At 38.2% G+C, this 16,499-nt stretch overlaps 1 long non-coding RNA gene across 2 annotated transcripts; it reads left to right on the forward strand.

Annotated features, from left to right (window-relative positions):
* The first annotated feature begins 12,606 nt into the window (after positions 1-12,606).
* On the forward strand, positions 12,607-16,201 carry LOC111768383 (uncharacterized). Of its 2 annotated transcripts, none has more exons than XR_002800723.2 (2): positions 12,607-12,685; positions 16,057-16,201. It is a non-coding gene; the product is annotated as an uncharacterized lncRNA (long non-coding RNA). The 2 variants fall into 2 exon arrangements; XR_011426977.1 differs by lacking the exon at positions 12,607-12,685 and adding an exon at positions 13,498-15,959.
* Positions 16,202-16,499: the final 298 nt, after the last annotated feature.

Genomic DNA, 16,499 nt, shown 5'->3' on the forward strand with positions numbered 1-16,499 from the left:
ATAAAATCATAGTACATATCTTGGTATGCTGTTAACAAAATTTACAGTCATAATAAACAATAAATATTTTAAGGTGATGTCTACCAGGTTTCTTCTTGAAAAATTACCATTTTCTCTTTGTAATTAACAGGTAATTTATGGGAATATACTTTGAGACTATATAAATATATTATTCCTCATTAAACTTTTTACAGTAGTGTTTGCATCCTTTGATGATTCTTGCCTGAATCTGTTATTTTTATGATGGTTGCAAAATGGTAATTTTCTTATCCATCATTCCTCCTATGTTTATTAGTTGGCATTATTCTATAAGAAAGAGTTTTCCTTTCTCTCCCATTTATTTTTTTATTCATTCACTTACATATTTATATCTGCATAGACTCAGGAGTTTTTTATTTTATTCAGTAGATTATATTCATTATTATCATTATTTATTTTGATGCTCTATTTTGTCCAAGAGTTGGCAATGGAAGCACCTTCAGGCTGGCTCCTATGTTCTTCTTCCCCAAACATTTTAATTTTTAAAATTTCAATCACAGCATAGAATTTTACAGCGAACACCTACACACCCACCATCTAGATTCTAACATTAACATTTTATTAGCACACATTTCTATCTTTATCACACATCTGTCTAATCATCCTCCTATCCCTCCATCCATTAATGTTTTACTTTTTGGATCCATTTCAGAGTACATTGCAAACATCAGAAAGGAAGAGTAGAATAAGTAACTTGATTAGTAAATAGGATAGAGGGGAGTCAAAAGATATTATTTAAATGATATCAATGAATGTTGTTTAAAGCTAACAAATCAAATAGCAGAAGGAAGTAAGAAAAAGGAGGACCAAATAATTAAGAAAAAGTCATTAGTGTAAAGGTAACTATTAAAACAAAAATATAAACTTTCCTAGACACCAAGAGAAAATTAAAAAGAGCAAATAGACCAGATGGAGAAAAACAGTAAGAATAACAATACATTCAATAAATATAGCACAGAATGATATGACAAAATTGAGATCAAACACAACAATCATCTAATAAACATAATTGGGTTTAAATCAACCATTGAAAGAAAAAGAGTTTTAGACTGACACAAAAGAAAACCCAAATGCGGTATATTATAAAATTAGCCACAAATTCTTCCCCTCCCTTCATCTAGGATTTTGCAATGTGATACTGCAGATCCTCTCAGTGAGAGGTGGATCTGTTTCTCCACCCCTTAAGTCTGGGTTGTTGATGTGAGTTGCTTTGGCCAATGGGGCATAAGCAATTGTGAGGCAAGCAGACACTTAAGTTATCAGGACTTGCTCCTTCTTGCTGCACTTGAAACCCTAGGACCTCTGTGTGTGCAGCCTAGCCTGCTGGATTATGAAAGATACATGGCCCAGCCATTCCCCTAGCCCAAGCCAACAATCTACTGATTGTCAAACATGTGAACAAGGCTACCTTAGATCCAGTTACCAGCCAGCCCCTCAGCTGACACCACACACATGAACAAGCCCATCAGATCAGCTGAGCCAGCCTATACCACAAATGCTCAGCCAACCCACAGAATCATGAGCTAAATAAATGGCTCTTGTTTTAAGCCACTAAATTTTGGTGTGGTTGGTTATGCAACAAAAGCTAACTGATACAGCAACATTATGGTACATACAAGCAATACACCTGAACAAAGTGATTCAGAAAGGACAAATAGAAAGGAATCGACAGAGATATACAAGGCAAATGGAAACAATAAGAATGCAGAGTTTGTTATCTTGATATCAGACAATTCAAGCCCAAAAGACTTAAATATGTTTGAGGACATTTCATAATGCTAAAGGTTAAAATTATCCAGAAAAAAAAATTGTAACTAAAGGCTACAATTAAAAGTTTTAATTTTTTTTTCCTTAAAGATTGGCTCCTGGAAGGTCTACCTGGTGGTGTAATGGTTAATTCACACACTTTGCTTTGGCAACCCTGGGTTTGCAAGTTTGGATCCCGGGTGCAGACCTACACACCACTCATCAAACCATACGGGGGCGGCATCCCACATACAAAGTAGAGGAAGATTGGCACGGATGTTAGCTCAGGGACCATCTTCTTCAAGCAAAAAGAAGAGGATTGGCAACAGATGTTAGCTCAGGGGCCAATCTTTCTCACCAAAAAAATTAATTAATTAATTTTTTAAAAAAGATTGGCCCCTGAGCTAACATCTGTTGCCACTTTTTTTTTTCTTTCTTCTCCCCAAAGACCCCCAGTACATAGTGGTATATTCTAGTTGTAGGTCCTTCTGACTCTGCTATGTGGGACGCTGCCTCAGCATGGCTTGAGCAATGCTAGGTCCACACCCAGGATCTGAACCTGTGAAACCCTGGGCCGCCAAAGCAGAGCACACAAACTTAACCACTCGGCCATGGGCCTGGCCACCAAAACTAAAAGTTTTAAATAACTATGTATCAGATAGCTCAAAATATCTATGCACCAAACAACACAGCAACTACCATCACAGAAAAAGAAACTACAAGATTAAATTTCCAAGTAATAATTTCAAATCTGATTAGGTCTGCTCTAAATAATAGTGTGTAATACTAACCTCATTATGAGAGATGTGGCCTTGCATATTATAAGAAAGATGAGAAAGTATGTTTCTTCCACCTTGTGGTTAGGCTGTACTCTATGAAAGTTGATATTTGTATTTGGGAGATGGTGATTCAACAGTCACCTGCAAGGCCTTTAGAAGAACAAAGAGACTCATCTACAAGTCACAGTAGAAGTTAGTTCCTTCACCTACCTGGTACTTTTTCTGGGACCTGGATAGTCAAAGTTCCCCACCCTAACTTGGACTATATGAGGACTCCACTGACATTACCCACCACACCCTCCCCCAGGATATTCGTCTAACCTAATTGTTCTCAAATAGAGATAGTTCTGCCCCCCAGAGGACATTTAGCAATGTCTGGGGACATTTTTGGTTGTCACAACTTGGGGAGGGGATGGAATGCTACTGGGATGTAGGGGGTAGAGACCAGGGATACTACCTGCAATGCACAAGACAGTCCCCCACAACAAAAACTTATCCAGCCCAAAATGTCAATAGTACCAAGGGTGAGACTCACTCTTGAGAAGTGTAGTATTCAGAACAGCCTTCAAATTTTGAGGAATATACTGCTGGAGATATAGTGTAATCCATTTGGAAGGGTGGGTTGTTCCAAAGAATGAATGAAGGCTTGCTTTGAGAGGTGAGAAGGAAGCATTGTTGCAGAGAGATTGGTACCTAAGAATAGGGGAGAAAAATTAGGAACTGGAGTACAACAAGAGTTGAATTTCTTGAGGACTTTTTCATTAAACTCAGGAGAAGTCACTGTCATTCTTTTTATTGCCTCAATTGTCATTAAAGGGAGAATAAAGGAACAAGAAAGCAAAAAATGTGATTGGCCCCACATTCACACGTCTGCTGACTCCATGGTAAGGAACCTACACCCTATCCTGGTGACTGTGTCCAGAGGTTCCAGGTGGTGACCATCAGCAACATGATCAGTGGTTCATGCAGAGCTGAGACACCAAAGAGGAATACAGATATTAAGAACAAGTTGGCAGTACAGCTAAGGGATTTAAGATAAGTCATTCTGTCTGTTAGACATTAAGGTCCTCCTCCCTCCCATATACCTTCACTCAATGATCCTTCTCTGTCCTGATCTTCACCTGGGTACCCTCACCTCTCCCTCTTTGTCCTTTGTCTTAAGCCTAAGGGATAAGGATGTAGGTCAGGCCTTACATTATTAGTGTAATCTCATTCTCAAGCATTAGTAGTTCCAAAAAAAAAAAAAAATGACCCAATTCTGACTGTTGAAATATAGAAGAAGTTTGCCAGAGGTCTCAGAGAAGGAAACTTTGTTGTTCTTTTGAGAGAATTTCTGAATGTAACCTTACTTTCCCTAAATATGATGAAGAAATACATCTCTGTATGTCAGAGTTCTTACTTGCACACACTAGAAATGAACTGTGGGTAGTTTATTCAATTTTTTAATTTTAATAATAAAATTTTATACAAAACAATATAATTTAACTTAAATTAATTAAATTAAATTAAATTAAAAATGATAGCGGCCAGCCCAGTGATGTTGTGGGTAAATTTGTGCACTCTTTGGCAGCCTGTGGTTCACAGGTTCAGATCCTGGGCATGGACCTACACACCACTCATCAAGTCATGCTGTTGCAGCGTCCCGCATACAAAATAGAAGAAGATGGGCACAGATGTTAGCAACAGTCTTCCTCAAGCAAAAAGAGGAAGATTGGCAACAGATGTTAGCTCAGGGCCAATCTTCCTCCCCAACAAATAAAAAAGTAAAAAATGATAAGATTTAATAAAATAAAAAATTTTAATTTTAAATATGTTAAAAGGATATCAGGGTGTTCACAGAATCTCTGGAAAGGCCAGAGAATCAGGTTTCAGGGCCACACAGGAGAATGTATCCTATTGCAGAACTGCTCCAGAGAAAATACCACTGCCAGCCCACTGAGCACAGATACCCCACTGGCAAAGGGTGCTGGTCCCAGCAGGCTTCTGCCAGAACCTCTGCAACTGCAGCCTCTGGAGATAGTGCTGCCACCCTTCCCAGAAGGATTTCTGCATGGTTCTTGCATCTTCATGTCACAAAGTTTGAATGTTTGTATTGGCAGAGCTGCAAGGTAGACTGGGAAACAGAATTTCTGGATTCTACGTTCGTGAAGTAAGGACTCATAAAATGGAGAACTTCCTGTAGGAAAGGTTTTCAAAGGTGCCTTGCAGCCATAAAGAATGCATATGTCGGGGCCGGCCCCGTGCCTGAGTGGTTAAGTTCCGCAGCCCAGGGTTTTGCGGGTTCAGATCCTGGGTGTGGACATGGCACTGCTCATCAGGCCATGCTGAGGTGGTGTCCCACATGCCACAACTAGAAGGACCCACAGCTAAAAATACACAACTATGTACTGCGGGGCTTTGGGGAGAAAAAGGGAAATAAAATCTTTAAAAAGAATGCATATGTCAACTGTACCTTGGGAGCTGTTGGCAACCGTCTTGTGACCTTGATGAGGAATTAGCCTTTGGATGAAACTAACATGCCAGAAGTCAGAGAGGAGAGCTAGAAGGAAACTGGGTCACCAATGATATCACTGAGATGCCGAATCAAACCAGAGCTGATACCCACCCTGTTTCTGGGATCTAGGTCCATGGCCCATTAAATCTGCATTGTTGTTTGAACCTGTTTGAGTTGGATTTTCCTGTTACTTGCAAATGAATGTATCTTAAATAATATATAAACAAAAAATAATTGAAAAACACTACTAAATTCTTAGTGGAATTTATGGATTACAGTGTATGTGTATTTTAAATTTGGATATATGTTACTAAATTACCTTCCAAAGTTTTGCACTAATGTTTACTTCCACTAACAATTTGTGAGAGTTTCTTCCCACCTTCACTAACATTGAATTGTATCCTACTTTTTAATATTTATTAACGTGTTAGATGAAAAGTAGCATCTCACTATGCTTTTAATCTTCATGTTTAATTAAAAAAATTAATTATGAATGAAGTCAGAACTCTTTTTAAGTGTTATTTATATTTCTTTTTATTGTTAACTACTTATTTTTATTCTTTTGCCCTTTTTCTATTGGATTACCCATGTCTTTCCTTATTGACACCTGAGTGCTCTTTGTTTATTTAGAAAATCATTCTTTTGTCATATATTTTACATTACCATTTTGTCATTTGTCTTTTGGTGTATATGTCTGTTTTTAACATTCAAATTAAACAGGTGTGTCTACGCCCATACCACCCAGAATGTGCCTGATCTCAGAAGATAGGCAGGGTTGGACCTGGTTGGTGCTTGGATGGGAGACCATCTGGGAGTATCTGGTGCTCTAGATATCTATATCTATATATATATTAAACATGTATACACGGTACCTCATATGTACTGTATGTTGGTGTCCTTCCATGGTAGACTCAGAAAGAGGATCCATAGGATCAATCTTGCTTATAACTGGCTTTAAGAATGAAAGATGCATGAATTAGTAAAGTTGCAACATACAAAATCAAATATACAAGAGTCAGTTGCATTTCTATACATTAACAGTGAACTATCAAAGAGAATTTAAGAAAACAATCCCATTTACACTAACATCAAAAACAATAAAATAGGAATAAATTTAACCAAGGGGGTGAAAGATCTGTATACCGAAAACTATAAAACATTGATGAAAGAAATTGAAGAAAATGCAAAAATGGAAAGATATCTTGTGTTCATGGATTGGAAAAGTATCCATGGATTGTTAAAAGTGTACATGGATTGTTAAAATGTCCATAGTACCCAGAGCCATCTATAGATTCAATGCAATCCCTATCAAAATTGCAACAGCATTTATCACAGAAATTTTTTTTAAATGCCAAAATTCATATGGAACTACAAAAGACCCAAAATAGCCAAAACAATCTGGAGAAAGAACAAAGCTGGAGGCATCACTCTTCCTGATTTCAAACTATGTTACAAAGCTATAGTAATCAAAACAGTGTGGTGTTGGCATAAAAACAGATATATAGATCAGTGGAACAAAATAGAGAGTCCAGAAATAAACCCATGCATATATAGTCACTTAATTTTTTTTCCTGAGGAAGATTTGCCCTGAGCTAACACCGTTGCCAGTCTTACTCTATTTTGTATGTGGGTCACCGCTGCAGCATGGCCACTGACAAGTGCTGTAGGTCCGTGCCCAGGAACCAAACCTGGGCTGCTGAAGCAGAGCACACTGAACTTAACTACTAAGCCACAAGGCCAACCCCTATAGTCAATTAATTGTTGACACAGAAGTCAAGAATATACAATGGAGAAAGGATAATCTCTTCAATAAATGGGGTTGGGAAAATTTTATATCCACCTGCAAAAGAATGAAATTGGACCCCTATCTTATACTACACACAAACATCAACTCAAAATGGATTAAAGACTTGAATCTGAGACCTGAAACCATGAAACTCCTAGAAGGAGACATGGGGGTAAGCTCCTTGACATTGGGCTTAGCAATGATTTTTTGGATTTGACACCAAGAGAAAAGGCAACGAAAGCAAAAATAAACAAATGGGACTACATCAAACTAAAAAAGTTTCTGCACAGCAGAGAAACCATCAACAAAATGAAAAGGCAACCTAGGAAGTGGGAGAAAATATTTGCTAATCACATATCCAATAAGGGGTTAATATCCAAAATGTATGAGGAACTCATACAATTCACACACAAGAAAAAAACCAATTTAAAAATGGGCAAAAGGACCTGAATAGATATTTTTCCAAAGAAGAAATACAAATGGTACAGGAAAAAGTGCTCACTAATCATCAGGAAAATGAAAATCAAAACCACCGTGAGATATCACCTCACACCTGTCAGAATGGCTATTATCAAAAACATAAGCAATATGAAATGCTAGTAAGGAAGTGGAGAAAAGGAAACCCTCGTACACTGTTGGTGGAAATGTAAATTGGTACAGCCACTTTGGAAAACAGTATGGAGTTTCCTCAAAAAATTAAACTTAGAACTACCGTATGATCCAGCTATCCTACTTCTGGATATATATCCAAAGTAAATGAAATCATTATCTCAAAGAGGTATCTGTACTACTACGTTCACTGCTCTCCTATGTTCATTGCAACTTGTAAGTGTCTGTGGACTGAGGAATGGAGAAAGAAATTGTGGGCTACACACACACACTCTCTGGAATGTTATTCATCATAAAAAAGAAGGTAATCCTACCAATTTGCAACAACATGGATGAACCTGGAGAGCATTATGCTAAGTGAAATGAGCAACAGAGAAAGACAAATACCGCATGGTGTCACTTGTATGTGGAATCTGCGGGGGAAAATAATCAACCTCGTAGAAACAGTAGAATGGTGGTTGCCAGGGGCTGCGGGGTAAGGGAAATAGGGAGAGGTTGGTAAAGGGTACAAACTTTCAGTTGTAAGATGAATAAGGTCTGAGAATCTAATGATAACTTGGTGACTATAGTTGAAAAAACTGTATTGTATAATTAAAATTTGCTAAGACAGTAGAACTTGTGTTTTCATGCACATACAGAAAAGGTGATGAATGTGTAAACTCGATGGCGGGAATCCTTTCACAATGTATATGTATGTCACATTGTCCACTTTAAATATATTACAATTTTATTTGTCAATTATACTTCAATAAAGCTGGAAAAATGAAAAATGAAAGAATGGAAAACTGCTGTAGTCCTCACAGACCCCATCTCTCCTACCTGCGCCCCACAAGGTGTCACTGTTGAAACAGATCTGCTATATCAAGACTGTTCACAAGATGGAGCTATTAAAACTTAAGTGCTCTGATGGCCTGCAGTTTCAGCATTACAAACACCAAGGGCTCTTTTTTCCTGGGACGCCTGTGATGCTAGAGTGAGATTTATAAAGACTGAGCTAGAAACCTGTCCTCCCCAGTCAGCAATGTTAAGCCCAGGTAAGCAGTCCAGGATCCCTTTTCCTTCGTGGTGAATTTCTCCTGGGTAAGCCCTGGTGTGTTTTGCTGTCATCTCAGGTCAGGGCCACTTCGGTGCATCAGTCATGATGTAATAATACTGACCCTCCTGAAGAAAGTGGTCAGGGTCTCAGTAACTTCCTTCCCAGAGGCTCCTTAGTCTTTGGGAAAATTTGCTTTCTCCCAGCAACCTTCAAACTGCTTATACATGGATGTGATGATAAGAGCAGCATTGGCAACTCCCAAAGTGTCCAGCTACACCCTTCCACTGCTTGCCTTACAACTACCTAATTAAAAGGAATCCCGCTTCCAGAACAACGGGCTATTGGGGAAGTTCCACTAACAGATGCAGCTGTCAATTTTAAATGGCAGTTTCTCTGCTAAAAAAAATTTAAAATTCTACATTGCAGAGCCGCTTATTATATACAAAAATGGGATTTTACCACACATATTGTTTTAAATCTGTTTACTAATTTGAGGCAGTTTAGTCCAGTGGATAAGAATGTCTGGAATCCTGATGTCTTAGTCTGCTCAGGCTGCTTCGAACAAAAATATCACAGATTGAGTGGCTTAAACAACAAATGTTTATTCCTCACAGGTCTGAAGGCTGGAAAGCCCAACGTCAATATGTTGGCAGATTCAGTAGCTGGTAAGGGCCGTCTTCTTACTTTGCAGATGGCCATCTTCTTGGTGTATCCTCACACGGTGGAGAGCGGAGAGAGAAGTAACTTTCTTGTATCTCCTCTTATAATGGCACTAATCCCATCACGAGGACTCCACCTTCATGATCTGAGTACCTCCCAAAGGCTCCATCTTCAAATACCGTCACATTGGGGATTAGAGTTTCAACAAATGAATTTGGGGGCGGGGGGGGGACACAAACATGCAGTCCATAACACCTGATTGCCAAAGTTTGAATTCTAACTGCAATATTTATTATCTGTGTGGCTTTGAGGCATTTATTCAACAACTCCAAGCCTCAGTCTTCACATCTAAAAAAAAGTAATACTACTTACCCCAAAGGGTTACTATGGAAATTAAATGAATACTTGACAGGTTGCCGGGCAGACAGTATATACTTGATGTTAGCTGCTACTGCTATGATTATTATCATTTTATCGACATTATTGAAGACCCCTTCTTATATCCCCTCAATGTCTGGAAGTAGAAATAGTTCATCACTAGAAAGAAAACAACCTTACTACTAACAAAGCACAGAGTCCAGAGAATTATAAAAAAAAATTTTTCTCATCGCATTTCATTTCAGCTCCCCATGAGTCAGCTTCTTACCAATACTGATCCCTTTTTATACAATAAATTTGCTTCTATATTCTGCTAAAACGTCCCACTGCCGTAGAGAGATTTTCACTAGTTTTATATTGTTGAGTATGTAGATTGTTTCCACTTTCACAGTGTTATATACAACATGGCCAAGGTGATAGTTAAGTCTTTATTCACATTCATTACCATTTCCTTAGAATAAAATCCCAGAAGCAAATTTGCTAAATCAAAGGATATGAGCATTTTTAAAAGTTTTTGATCTGACTTAACGAAATTGTACTTCATCTAGAAGAGACTAGATGTTGATAGAATGACTTCACATTTCTATTAACAGCATATGAAAGTGCTGAAACCTTAACCAACATTGGCTGTTTGTTTTTTTAATCTTTACCAATTGAAAAAGTGAAAAGTGCTTTCTCACAGTTTTATTTCGCATTTATTTTACTTCTAGTGAGGCCATAGTTTTTTTATGTGTTTCTTAGCCATTTTCATATTCTTTTGTGAATTACTGTTTTCAGTTTTTCTTTTGGAGAACTCTTTTTTTTATACTGATTTGTAAGAGTATCTTCTATCATAAGAATAATAACCCTTTATTCCAAATGTTGCAAATATTTTACCCAGTTTGTTGTTTGCTTTTCAATTTTATTTATGGAGTTTTAAAGCACCAGGTTTCTGACATACAGAATTTTATACTCTTAAAGACCCAAGTGTTGTGAAATAGCAAAACATTAGAGAGAAACAGATGATACTCTGAGTGTCCAGAAAGGAAAAAAAAAAAAACAGATCACATGCAAGAAATCATAATAAAAATGACTCTAGACTTCTCAACAACATTTGAAGGAAGAAGACAATGGAGCAATGTCTTTAATGTGTTGAAGAGAAATGCCTTCCAACCTACAATAGTATAACCAGCCAAACTATCAATCAAGGTGAAGATTGAACATAGACACTTTAAGACTTGTAAGATCTGAAAAAATGTACCACCTATATTATTTTTCTATTGCTTTTATAAAAAACTTCCACAGGTGCCAGCCCCGTGGCCAAGTGGTTAAGTTCATGCACTCTGCTTTGGCGGACCGGGGTTTCACCAGTTCAGATCCTGGGCGCGGACATGGCACTGCTCATCAGGCCATGCTGAGGTGGCGTCCTACATAGTACAACCAGAGGCACTTGCAACTAGAATATACAACTATGTACTGGAGGGCTCTGGGGAGAAGAAGAAGAAAAAAAAAGATTGGCAACAGATGTTAGTGCAGGTGCCAATCTTAAAAAAAATTGTTATTTCTATTATTGCAAATCATTTTGATTGATTAAACCCTGTTTTATTTTTTATTTTTTAAAATTATTTTATTGACATCATATTGGTTTATAACATTTTGTAAATTTCAGGTGTAAATTATGTATCAGTTTCTGCATAGACTGCATCATGTTCACCACCAATCTAGTTCTTATCCATCACCATACACATGTGCCCCTGTACCCCTATTGCCCTCCTCCCACCCCCTTCCCCTCTGGTAACCACTGTCTGTTCTCCTTATCCATGTGTTTGCTTCTCTTCCACATATGAGTGAAATCGTGTGGTGTTTGTCTTTGTCTGGCTTATTTCTCTTAGCATATTACCCTCAAGCTCCAACCACGTTGTCGCAAATGGAACAGTTTTGTCTTTTTTTATAGCTGAGTAGTATTCCATTGTGTGTGTGTGTATATATATATATATCTATATGTACCACATCTTCTGTATTCATTCATCTGTAGATGGGCACTTGGGTTGCTTCCTCATCTTGGCTATTGTGAATAACACTGCAATGAATATAGGGAAACATAAATCTCTTTGAATTGTTGATGTCACGTTCTTTGGATAAATACCCAGTAGTGGAATAGCTGGATTGTATGGTATTTCTATGTTTAATTTTTTCAGAAATCTCCATACTTTTTTCCATACTGGCTGCACCAGTTTGCATTCCCATCAGTGGTGTATGAGGGTTCCCTTTTCTCCACATCCTCTCCAGCATTTGTTATTTCTTGTCTTGTTAATCATAGCCATTCTGAGAGGTGTGAGGTGATATCTCATTGCAATTTTGATTTGCATTTCCCTAATAATTAGTGATGTTGAACATCTTTTCATGTGCATATTGGCCATCTATATATCTTCTTTGGAAAAATGTCTGTTCATGTCCTCTGTCCATTTTTTGATTGAGTTGTTTGTTTTTTTGTCATTGAGTTGTATGAGTACTTTATATATTTTGGAAATTAACCCCTTGTCAGCTGTATGATTTGCAGATATTTTCTCCCAGTTTTTGGGTTGTCTTTTTGTGTCGTTCGTGGTTTCCTTTGCCTTGCAGAAGCTTTTTAGTCTGATGTAGTCCATTTGTTTATTTTTTCTTGTTTCCCTTGCCTGAGTAGACATGGTATTCGAAAAGATACTCCTAAGACCGATGTCAAAGAGTGTACTGCCTATGCCTATATTTTCTTCTAGGAGTTTTATGGTTTCAGGTCTTAGATTCAAGTCTTTAATCCATTTTGAGTTAATTTTTGTGTATGGCATAAAATGATGATCTACTTTCATTCTTTTGCATGTGGCTGTCCAGTTTTCCCAACATCGTTTATTGAAGAGACTTTCCTTTCTCCATTGTACATTCTTGGCTACTTTGCCAAAGATTAGCTGTCTGTAGATGTATGGTTTTATTTCTGGGCTTTCAATTCTGTTCCATTCATCTGTGTGTCTGTTTTTGTGCCAGTACCATGCTGTTTTGATTACTATAGCTTTGTAGTACATTTTGAAGTCAGGGATTATGATACCTCCAGCTTTCTTCTTTTTTCTCAGGATTGCTTTGGCTATTCAGAAACCCCATTTTAAAGCTTTAAATGGATTAATTCTGGCCTTACACACTGCATTGAGGTTAGTAATTAACTATTACTGCATAGCAAATTACCCAAAATTTAGTGGCTTGAAACGATGAACATTGATCATTTTACAGTTCCTATGGGTGGCCAGACAGAGCCACAAATTTTTTTGACTGAGCCTTGGAAGTCACATGCCATCACTTCTGCCATATTCATAGACCAACCCTGAAACAATATGTAAGGGGATTACACAAAGTTGGGACTATCAGGAGGTGAACATCACTGGGAGGCCATCTTGGAGGCTGGATTTCCCACACACATACAGGAGTAACTATTCTGCAGAGATACCTTTAACAGTGGAACTAAACACATATGAAAAATAAAAGGGGGCCGGCCCAGTCGTGCAGTGGTTAAGGTCACATGCTCCGCGTTGGCTGCCCTGGGGTTCGCTGGTTCAGATCCCGGGTGTGGACATATGCACCGCTCATCAAGCCATGCTGTAGCAGGTGTCCCACATATAAAATAGAGGAAGATGGGCACGGATGTTAGCTCAGGACTAATATTCCTCAAAAATAAAAACAACAGTGAAACTGCTTCTAAAGGCAGAGTATTTTGCCTTATACATAAAAACCCTCAACAATTTACTGAATGAATAAAGATTCACTCCTACAACCTAAAGAGAAAACAATTAAGCAAATTAATTTATTACTTTTTTTGTCTGAGCTTGGACACTGATTGATTTTCTTCCACAGTCTGGCCATCTGTGTCTTTTAGAGATGGTGTTCAGCAGAAGTGAGGAAGATGGTGATACAACTGAGCACCAAGACGATGGTGATACAGTTGATCACTAACAGGTTTCCATGCTGAGGGAAGACAGAAGGAGGATATGGCAGGATGTCTCCAAAGCACCTAGTAGCTTGGGTCTTGGGGTATAGTAATCAAGGAAAAAAGGTCTTTGGAGGATATCAAAGACATCACAGTCAAGAGATAATGCCTGAAAATGTACAACAAGCAGCATACCATTTCCTCCTTATAAATGTTTTTCTAATTGTGATATTTGTATGTTCAGGATATCTTCAAGATTTCAGCAGAAACATCCCATTTTTCCTCTCTACAACCCCAGTCCTCATTTGCAGGAAGCTGAGAGTGCCCATGCCAAATCTCAGACCAGTGGAGATAACATTTATTGTAAAGAGCATCTCAAGCTAAATCCAGTCAGCCTGGAGAGGCACCAGAAATAGAATGATCAGCTTCCCAAAAGCCTCCATCTTGGGAATGATGCTGATAGTTCTCATGCATCCACAGATAGTGCTTAATAAATATATTTAGATGAATAAATAAGAGAATGCATGAAAGCATCCACATGTAAATTGAATAGAAGTTTTAAAAATATTTGGTGGGAGACTGAGTCAACCAAAGAAACGTAATATGGAATTATTCAGTGTATCAGCATAATGCCATTCCATTCAGACCCAAGCTTCCTGCTGCTATGCCCTCACTCTGTGATGGAGATGGATATCTTGGGAATAAGCTCCAAGTTCCCCCAGAAAGCTGAAGAGGCTGGCACAATTATCCTTCTATGGAACTCTAGCCCCGAAACAATGAAGTTTGTTAATGAATGTCTACTGACTAGGGTATGGTGTCTCCTAAATGATTTAGTATCTATCAATTCCAGTAGCAATAAATAATTGCTAAACATCTTAAAGAGAGCGCTGTCTTGCTTGTCTCATCCTCTGCTAGCACATAGCAGACCCTCAGCAAACATTTCTGGAATGAATTCATGTTTTGCCAGCTGTGTTACCTCCTCTGCCAGTACAAGCTCCATGGCCAGTTAACCAGAATATAAACTGGACTATAAATCTCTTAAAAGAGGTATATTTTTGCTTATGTGAAAAGGAGGCAAAATCATGAATCAAACTAGAGGGTATATTTGACAAGAAACTGATTTAAGAAGAATTGAATTAGCTAGACAAGCCAAGCTGCAATAGTGAATGCAGTTTATTGCCAAAGATATTACCAAGTTAGGACAGAGAAGATGTGGTTCAACCAGTCACAGGAGCTTTGAAGTAAACCATTTCAACCTGGCGCCAGGTGAAATTGTGAAACTGGCTTGGTCTGACTGTGTGGCCCCTAGGCCTCCCTCTCTCCTTTATTCCTTTTCCTAGGCTAAAAATTCCATCATGTTTTCTCCACTCTCTCTCTAACTTTTTTATGTTACAAGGGAAATCTGATGGTGGTAGGTTGTAATTATCTCCAAAGCTACCCGTATTTCATGTATTGCAATGGCCTCGGCAAATTTCCCTGCTGTAGACAGTGAGTGCACCACCACTGAGTTGGAATAAAATCCAGCATTTTTCCTAGAAGGAAGGGCTGAGATTTCTGCCTTTATTTCCTACTTTTTTCCAGATGTGCTTGTTGAAAGCCCAGCTTCCTCCTCAAGTAGTGTAGTCAGACAGAACTTGACATAGATTGGTTAGGGGAGGCGGTGCGGGGAAGTTGAAGATGTTTAGCAATTACAAAAGAGCCCTCGAATTCAGGGATTATTCGATATGTAATCAACAGTCCCAAAACAACATCTACTTAGACAAGAAGAGAATGCAATGCAAACTCAACTGAATATTTCTTTGGGCAATTTATTTAGAATCTTTTGTCCTTGCATGACTCAACCTGACTTTTTAAAACTGTGAGTCACCGTGATGCTCATTCTGACCAATACTTTAATGCTTCATTGCTTGGGGGGAAATGAGTATTGCATTTTGAATCCAGCACCTTATATCTAGTGTATCTTGTCTTAACTATTGAGAGGGATTATTGAAGGCTTAGTAAATTACTCTGTTACAGCATGATACAAGATAGCCTCTTAATATTGTGTGTCTAGTTCTGACATCTGGAACTGCTGCAGCCATCTTGTGACCACGAGAAGAGCAGTAAAAGAAATTTTTGCTGAACTTTGAATGTATGCATTCAAACTTACTTACTGCATGACCTTGAGCCTGTAATATAGCAAGGCGTCAGAACAAACGCTTCCCCAGAAGAAGGATCTAGAGTAACTGCTTTTCGAAAACTTAGAGTCAGTAGAAAAGCTGCCTAATGGTAAATTTGTGACTGAACTATCTAGACTCTACAAACTGACTTGGGGCATAGCAATCAGCTGTGCCAAGCTCCACTATTACCAAGCAGTTTCGAACTGGCAATCCAAGGGGTTGTTTAAACCAAGGAATCATTTTTCCTTGTGAAAATTTGTGGCTTCTGCCTTTATAGGTCCCACCCTTGTCTTTGATCAGAGACAGTCTTCGGAAGGCTGCACTCTCTTATATACCTAGAAACAGGTAAATCCCCAAGGCTTTATACTAAATTTGTCTCCAAAGTATTCTTTGCAGTTTAACACTTACTCTGCCTCAGAATCTTTATGTTTGTTTTGTCTAGAGGTCAAAACTGATACACCAAAGATGGCAAAGCAGAAAGGCAGAAAGAAACTGGTTCCTTGGTGACACCTTTGTTTTACTAACTGTGGAGCCCTCCTACCTCTGGACTTTGTTATATGATATAATAAACTTCCTTTTTTGCCTAAGCCACGTGGAGATGGGCTTTCTGTTTACTTGTCCAAAAAATAAAATTGATACACCTTCTCTCGTTGCTCTTTCAAAAATAGTGCCCCTACCCCCATCAAACACTGCTCTCTTATCCTCCTTATTATATATTTATTTGTTTGTTTACTTGTTCATTGTCAATGTCTCCCACTAAAATGTAAGCTCCACAACACAGGGAACTTGGTCTGTTCAGAAGCCCAGTGTCCAGAAAGTGCTAGCGTATTACAGATGCCCAATAATATTTGTCTAACGTTGATTTATATATTCATTTATTTATAA

The sequence above is a fragment of the Equus caballus genome, chromosome 16 (genome assembly GCF_041296265.1).
Source record: "Equus caballus isolate H_3958 breed thoroughbred chromosome 16, TB-T2T, whole genome shotgun sequence".
In the NCBI taxonomy this organism is placed as follows: domain Eukaryota; kingdom Metazoa; phylum Chordata; class Mammalia; order Perissodactyla; family Equidae; genus Equus; species Equus caballus.